Raw genomic sequence first — 9,412 nt, forward strand, 5'->3', positions numbered from 1 at the left:
AGACACCTAGATTGTGATATATTCCAAGACAAAAAGTTAATGACGACGGTGACTTCGTTCATTTTGTACTCATGGCCGAATCCGAACCTGCTAAAACAAAGGAGGTTTTGAGTGATTCAAAATGGATTTGTGCTATGATGGAGGAGCTGAAATCAATTGAGAAGAACAAGAATTGGGAGATAGTTGATTTTATTCAAGGGAAAAGTCTTATAGGTGTGAGATGGACGTACAAGGTCAAAGCAAATCCCAAGGGAGAGGATGTGAAGCACAAAACTATATTGGTAGCAAAGGAATTTTTGTAAAATGATGGAATATAATTTGAGGAAGTATTCACTTTGGTAGAAAGAATTGAGACGATCCAAATGGTTGTTGGGATTGCAAATAACAACAATTGGTTTGTTTATCAAATGGACATCAAATATGCATTTTTGAACAGACCGTTGAAAGAGGAGGTATATGTGGAGCAACCATCGAGTTTCATTGTGAAAAACCAAGAATCAAAGTTCTATATATACAAAAAGGCTTTGTACGGTTTGAAACAAGCTCGGAGAGTTTGGAACAAGAGGATAAATGATTTCTTAAAAGAGATAGGCTTCAACAAATGTGTATCCGTATATGGTGTGTGTGTGAAGAAATATGCAAATGAAGGGATGATAAGTCTTTGTCTATCCATGGATGATTTGTTGATTACGGGCAATAATCAAGGTTGCATTTATAAGCTAAAAGATGAGCTTATGAAGGAATTTGAGATGACCGACCTTAACCATATGACGTACTTCTTTGACATTGAGTTTCACAAGTCCAAGAAGGGACTGCTCATGCATTAAAGACAAGAAGGGACTGCTCATGCACCAAAGAAGGCATGCTTTTGAAATTTTGAAAAATCTTAAATGGAACATTGTAACATTGCCATTACTCATGTTGAACCAAAATTGTATTTGTCAAATAATGAACATGAACATGATTTTAATCCAACTCAGTATCAAAGATAGATTGGATCCTTACATTACTTGTGTAATACGAGACCATATTTTGCTTTTAGTGTTGGAATTGTGAGCAGATTCATGGAGAGACCAAAGGTGTCTCACTTGAAAGCAGTCAAGAGGATTCTAAGATACTTCAAAAACTCTATTGGTTGTGGAATTTTGTTTCCCGCAACAAACAAGGGCAAAAAGTGAAATTTACTCGGGTATACTGATTGTAACTGGTGTGAAGATAAAGATGATAGAAAATCCACACTTGGATACATCTTTATGTTTGGAGAAACGTCAATCTCATGGTGTTCGAAGAAACATTTGATAGTGGCACTCTCTTCTTATGAGACCGAGTATATTACAACTTCGTTGTGTGCGTGCCAAGTTGTATGCTCGATGAATATGTTGAAGGAGTTATGCAGTGAAGAGGGTGGGGTTATAAGCTCATGGTTGATAATGTTTCCGCAATAAATCTTGCTAACAATCCCATTGCAAATGGGAGAAGCAAATATATTGAGATGAGGTTTCATTACTTGAGAGAGCTTATTAGTGAAAAAATGAGGTATGAGTATTGTAGAAGTGAAGACCAAGTGCCCAATTTTCTGATCAAATGAGGGTCGATTAAAGAATTCAAAAGATTGAAGAAGCATATGGACATGGAAGACTTTGAGCACATGAATTAAGGTGGTGTGTTAAGTATAGAGTGTAATTCACGTGCATGTAATTGATTATTGCGGGAGTGTAATCGATTACATCCATTTGGAGAAAACAATCAGAATATTGTTACAACCAGTTACGGTTATCAACAACTGATTACAGTAAAAATAAAATCGTTGAGTAACCAATTATACTCTATCTTTAGTCGGTTACATCTATATATATTTTTTAATTTGTTATTTGTATCACACTGTAATTATGTATATATACCATTTAAGTATCTCATTAATAGATAGAACCTACTTTTCATCCTCAATAATCACTTTCTCTTATTTTTTCTCTCCCTTACTCTCCACAATGAAAATCATCAATCTTGTAATTCTATGTTCTAATAATTTGTGTAATCTAAAATGTAAAAAGTATGTTAAGAATTTCACATTAATTTTTTTTTAAATCTAAATTTGAGTTAATAATTATAAGAGTGCTTATGCTATGTTGACACCGTATGCAATTATATTGTATGTATACAATTGTTTTAGTGTTGCAAGTGTACTAAAAAAATTAAGTGAGATAAAATTTCACTATATAAAGTACGGTGTAAATATATAATTCAGTTTCATAAGAGCATTCTCTAATTATAAACGAGGACAATTCATCGCTTTAAATTTTGGTTTTGTAGGAATCGAGTTAAGTAACCTAAATTTAAAGATAGCACATTGAACACATGATGGATGTTATATTGTTAGGAACTTAAAGCATATGTGACCCTAATCTCTTCTCTTTTCCGCATATGCGTTCTATAAGCTGTTTATGTCTTTATGACCTGTTTGTGCTGTTTTAGTTTTCTTGGTCCTACGATCAACTTCTTATGTAAAGCAAAACCACATGCAAGAAAAGGCAAGTCCAATTATTAAGTTACCTACTTTGTCACCTGTTAACGTCAAAATCTAATATCTCACCACAACAACCAAAACGAATGTACACGACTTAGGTTTGATTTTCCTCTTCCATTTCAAATTATATTGCCACATTGATCATGTGTATGGATTCATTCACGTACACCCTGCCCATATGTCATTGTGAAGGCGATTTTAGTCTTTATATATATATATATATATATATATATATATATATATATATATATATATATATATATATATATATATATATATATATATATATATATATATATATATATATATCATAAGAGAATCAGAATTGATCAGTGCTTGGAGGTTGTTGATTGTCATGTTGAACTTGAGCTTTCAACGTGGTGGAAGAAGAGCTGACTTGCATGATTAGCACTTCAACGCGCAAGTTAGTATGAGAGTATGATGAGTGAATGAAGTTTGAGTTCAAATAGTCCCTAGAAAATGATACTTTTCACTCTTATATAGTAGGGTGGTTATAACAACTTGTTAATCTTTAAGCGTGGAATACGGAGATTTGTCTGATGGATCTTGGATTTAGATCACCTGCACTCTAGACTAGGATATCGTCATTATTCTATGAGTGATGTGGTGGATCAGTGTGCTCCTTGGACTGTAGCTATTGGGTATTCTTAACGCCCCAAAACAAATGCCCTTAAGCCCTTGTCTTTGCTCTGTAGGGTGAGGGCTTTGTTGTGTTTGTCTTCTTCTTTTGGTCGGAGCCCGACTTGAGTGAAAAGTCAATATGTGATGTCATTGTCATGGGGAATTCACGCTTTAAATGTGTATCTTGCTTTATATGTCTTTTCACATGATTTATCACGATGAGCTTTGGGAACTAAAGTACTTGAGTGTTTTTCTAAGAAAATTTGGATCGTTGATAGCGCCTATTTCCTTTCTTTTAGTAAGACATTGCATGATGTTTTTAGAACAATTATATTGTTTCTTTATTCATTACCTTTGTTCTTTCGCTAATTGTATTTTAACAAAATACCACTCTTCTTAACTAATGGGAGTGATACCCACCATGCATCGAAAAGCGAAGGAGAATACTATTGTCGCTTGGGTAAACCCTGCAGTTGCGTAAATTGTTTCTTTATTGGCTCGTGAAGGTAGTCTCGAAAGGGTTTTTCTTGAAATTGGTGTTTTTTCTAACTTGGACGGCCTAATCCCCAGGGAAGATAAAGGGCTTTGCAGTGAATATGGCGAGTGAGATATCCCTTTTTATGAGTGCACCTTTTCGATTTTAGATCTCTAATTTCCTTTAAATAGTTTTACGGTTGAAGTTATGAACCATCTGATGATTTACCCATCACAATTGAACCATGTACGTTGGGCCTACATCAAAGTCTTTCATATTGGTGTGACTATCGGGGAGGAAAGCCATATTTGTCTCTCCTTTTCCACCTTTTCAAGGTATGACATAGCTCAGCGAACCGTGCGTTAGACCAATGTTTAATCACAACGACGCATGTCACCTGTTACTTTAAAGCCTATTCTAATGGCCTAAAACATTTAAAAGGTCGGTTATTTTTAATAACTCTTCTCAACGAAGAGGCTTATGTAAAAGTTTGTACCAAAGAGACTGAACCAAAATACCGATGCACTGGTTTATTTAGTAAGTTTTAGAACTAATGGAATTTTTTGATGGGGAATGAGTCATACATCTACAAAGAAAATGAGTTGTCTCAAGAGGAGCTTTACCTGAATAAACGATTAATCACGTTTTTCAAAGAATTAGGTGATGTTGGTGGGGTCGTCCCTCGGGATGAGGCCTTAAGAAAATGTTTGAAATAACTCATTGAAACCTATATGTTAATGGATGGAAATACCAAAGAGGAGATGAAGGTCATATTTAGCAAGATTCCAGTGTCTCTATCCTTTGATATGTGTTATTTCTACCTGCAATGTTCTTGACGTTTTGATAATATTCATATATAGATTCAATGAAGTGTGAGGAGATAATTCATCAAATGAAAAAAGGATTTCGAGATGTCTAAGCGATTATCAACACTTCAAACATTCCACCACCTCCCATCATCCCTACTTTGGTCAGAGAGATGAAGATATTACCATGGTCCCCTCATCTGGATTTACCGTGGGCTCGAGGAGGAACTACCCTGGTGCCCAATCCTGAAGTTGATATTCATGGAAGTACATGATGGGTATCGCGTAATCCTCGCGTTCCATACCCTATTTTCTTGGCTCGCCTGAGACCTCTCACTCTAAGAGAGCAACAAGCATCTACTTCGAAAGAAGGTTTCCCTTACCTTGCTAGAATAATTGTCTAAGCTCTCGAGGAAAAGTTGTCGACCAATGTAGCCATCAGCCCCTTTTTTCCTTTAGAAATATTCTTCTTAGGCTTCTGTCCTTTTTTAGCTTAGGACAATCATTTTCGTAGTGGCCTGGTGATAACACGAAAACGTATCGTATTTTTGGCTCCATATGCATTGTTTTTTACTCTATTAACACTTATTGTTACACATTATTTTATGTTTATTGCAGGTATTTATCGATTAAAAGGTTTACCGCAAGAAAAATGGAAAGTAACAAAAAGGAAAGAAAAAGGCAAGAAAAGAGAAGAAAATGAGGTTTCCAAAGGGATAATGGGCCACCAAAGCAAATGGGCTTGTGGCGGCCATTATCCAAAGGATGTGGCGCCCGCTACATTAGGCCAAGAGAGAGGTGGCGCCCGCCACCAACCCTTGAGAAGTGGTGGGCAGTTGCTACAAAGTGGCGCTCGACACTCATCATTGTCACAACCTAGTCTTCCTATTTTTCCTCCACCTTTTTAGCCACAATTTCCATTACTTTTGCTACAAATGAGGAATATGGAAAGGATATAAAAAGAACCTCTCAGACTCGCACAAACTCTCTCTCTCTTCTTCCAGTTTTCAGTTTATGCTTTATTTTATTCAGCACTATTTTTCTTTTAGTTTTCTAGGCAGTTTCTTACCATTGTAAAAGTGATAGTTTCTCCATATCGGGGACTATTACGGTTTATTATTTTTACACATTTGAGATTCAATTGTAAGGGGTATTCATTGCCAAAGCCTGCCGGAATTATTTAATCGAAGATTCAAGATTCAATTCCAGTTCTTAAATTGCAATCCAGGTTTATTATTGTTTACTGTTTTTTTTTATTTATGCCTTACTGTATGTTTAATTCCCCAACTGCCATGTCTGTCACTGGATCTATGTCCGGCTAAACCTTAGGTATCGGTATGTAAAGACCGTCAAAACGACGGGATTTAATAAATAATTGGTGTTAGTTTTTATTAAAACTTATTTTTCCGATTTTAGTTTCTTAATTTAATCAAATTGTTTTTCGTACGAGAAGACAAAACAAACTAAGGTTATGGTCAATAAGAACGAGAGTTTGAGATTTTAACCAGATAGCTGAAACTAGGCATTGATCCTAAACACAGCGAGAGCGCTTTAGGATTAATTAGACTTTATCTATATTCAAAAAATACTTTTAAATTCAAAATGAGACCGCGAGAGTCAAGCATTCTGGTTTAGGAGTATGGTCAGAGTCAATAAAAACGAGAGTGTGAGACTAAGTCCTTTCTATAAATAATTTCTACTGAAGAATATTTTAACCAATAAGATTATACCAACTATCTATCGAATCCTCGAGGATTGATGTATTACATACTGATATCCCTTATATCTTATATCTTTATCTTTATTCTATTTTATAGTTATTTCTCTTCATCTCTCCAATCTTAGAACAATCATTCGCCTTAGATTTACATAGTAACATTAGACCATGATACGTTCGATTATTAGTCCTTGTGGGTTCGATAATCTTTAAAACTACGCGATAGGACTGTGCACTTCCAGTCACAATTCACATAGACTTACCAAAGTCGCGATCAAGTTTTAGCGCCGTTTCCGGGGACTAATTTAGTCGATATCGTAACTCCAGTGGTGTCCGGTATAGACTAAGGCACTATTTTCTCTATTACTATGTATTACCCAAATTTTCTCTATGATTATCACTCCTAGTATTTTGAGGAATCAAGATTCCTATAAATCCAACCTGGAAATATTAATGGAGGATTTCATGGAGACGCAAACTCACTCTAGGATAGAATCTATGACGGAACGCTTTGTGGCTACACAAACGCTTCAGAATGAAGAATTTAGAAAACAAAGTCTTTATACCAATGAAACCCTTACGCAACTAAACATTATGGTTGAGTCCCTCGTTACTCACAACGAGACATTGGAGGCTCAAATCTCCCTGCTTGCGCAGACATCTCTAGGACCTTTCCCTGAGAAGTATGCGGATGTTGTAACAATCACCAGTGAAAATTTTACCGAAAATCCTAAGGAGAGTGATAATGAGGAGGGTTCAGGTGAGAAAAGAGTAGAGATTGAGAAAGATCCACCGACACCACCCAAAAGGGAGGTTGTCGAAGAGGTAGAGAAGGAAGCAATATGTGTTATTCCTCCTCCCTATAAATCACCAATTCCTTTCTCGCAAAGGTCTGTGGAAGTTAAGGTAAACCCCAAATCCGAAAGATATGAAGAGCTATCGAAAAATATCCACACCAATGCACCTTTATTTGAGACCCTGAACAAGAAGAGAAAATTAGAAGACCATGATACTAGGGAACTCATTAGTATAAAAAGGGGAAAATTAAACTTTGAGGTGGTGGATGAAAATATTGAACCTAAACCTGAAAAGCTAGCTCTCAAGATAGAGCCAGAACCACCACCACAAGTTCAAAAGGATAAACCAACTCGCAGAAGAAAAAGAAGAAAAGATGATGGGTATGAGAGATGGATTGATAAGTGGCCATGGAAATCAAGGAAAAGTGAAAAGTTTGACCGAGGATTCATCCTCAAAAGATGCGTAAAAGTGAACCTCGTGCTAAACTGGGAAAAATGCCATTTCATGGTCCGATAAGGAATCGTGCTCTGACACATAGTATCCAACAAAGGGATTGAAGTCGACAAGGCCAAAATAGAAGTTAAAGAAAGCCTCCAGCCTCCGAAAACCGTAAGAGAAATACGAAGCTTCTTAGGACACGCCGGTTTCTACCGGCGATTCATTAAAGATTTCTTAAAAATCACCAAACCACTGACTGGCTTATTGATGAAAGACGTTGAATTCATCTTTGACGACAAATTCCTAGTGGCGTTTGAACAACCGAAAACAGCTCTTATTACCGCACCTATCATGCAACCACCCGATTGGAGATTACCTTTTGAAATCATGTGTGACGCTAGTGACTATGCTGTAGGTGCAGTCTTAGGACAAAGAAGGGACAAGAAACTTCATGCAATATACTATGGAAGTAGAACCCTAGACCCTACACAGATGAACTATGCCACCACAGAAAAGGAACTTTTAGTCATAGTGTTCGCTCTGGATAAATTTCGTTCCTACCTAGTAGGAGCAAAGATAATTATCTATACCGATCATGCTGCAATTAAGTACTTGTTAAACAAAAAAGACGTCAAACCAAGACTCTTAAGGTGGATCTTACTATTACAAGAGTTTGACCTAGAGATCAAGGATAAAAGAGGCACGGGAAACATCGTGGTCGATCACTTATCAAGAATGGAAGGTATTGAACCTGAACGAGTGCCTATAAACGATGACTTTCCGTACGAAAGACTCATAGCTCAATTGGAAAGAAATACAGCTAAATATGCGTTAACCCATAAGGATACCAAAACAAACAAAGTAGTGGAAGCAATTTACACCCAAACCACACTACCATGGTACGCTGACTTCGTCAACTACTTAGCAGCTAGGGTGCTTCTGCCAGACTTGACCTACCAACAAAAGAAAAAATTCTTCCACGATCTTAAACACTACTATTCGGATGAGCCTCTACTTTTCAAGAGAGGCGTCGGCGGTATTTTTCGCCGATGTGTCCTAGAAGATGAGGTAGAAAACGTAATTTCCCACTGTCATTCTGCTCCTTATGGAGGACATGCAAGCACCTTGAAGACTTGCGCTAAGATCTTGCAAGATGGCCTCTTTTGGCCTACTCTGTGGAAAGATGTCCACATCGCGATCACAAATTACGACCGGTGTCAACGCACTGACAACATATCTAGACGCGACGAAATACCGCTTAAAGGCATTTTCGAAGTAGAAGTCTTCGATGTTTGGGGAATCGATTCTATGGGACCTTTCACATATTCTTTTGGTAACAAGTATATCCTTGTTGCGGTCGATTACGTATCAAAATGGATTGAGGCTATAACCTCTTCAACGAACGACACACGAGTGGTAATTAGACTCTTTAAGCGAATAATTTTCCCTATATTCGGAGTGCCGAGACTTGTCATCAATGATGGTGGCTCCCATTTTATTTCAAATATTTTTGAAAAACTATTACTGAAATATGGAGTCTGGTACCGCGTAGCAACACCCTATCACCCACAGACGAGTGGGCAATTAGAAGTCTCAAACCGAGAAATTAAACAAATCTTAGAAAAGACAGTTGCCACCTCTAGGAAAGATTGGTCCTCAAAATTACCAGAAGCGTTGTGGGCATATAGGACAGCTTATAAGACCCCAATAGGAACCACACCTTTTAATCTAGTTTATGGAAAATCATGTCACATGCCGGTAGAATTAGAACATAAAGCATATTGGTCCATTAAGACCCTTAATCTCAATTATACTGCCGCAGGCGAGAAAAGAATATTAGATATCCACGAACTAGAAGAACTTTGGCTAGATGCATATGAGAATGCCTGAATCTATAAAGAAAGAACCAAAAAATGGCACGACAATCGCATATTAAGGAAAGAGTTTAACCAAGGCAACAAAGTACTCCTGTTTAACTCCGGCCTCAGACTCTTTTCCGGAAAACTTCGTTC

This window comes from Lathyrus oleraceus, chromosome 7, assembly GCF_024323335.1.
Source record: "Lathyrus oleraceus cultivar Zhongwan6 chromosome 7, CAAS_Psat_ZW6_1.0, whole genome shotgun sequence".
NCBI lineage: Eukaryota > Viridiplantae > Streptophyta > Magnoliopsida > Fabales > Fabaceae > Lathyrus > Lathyrus oleraceus.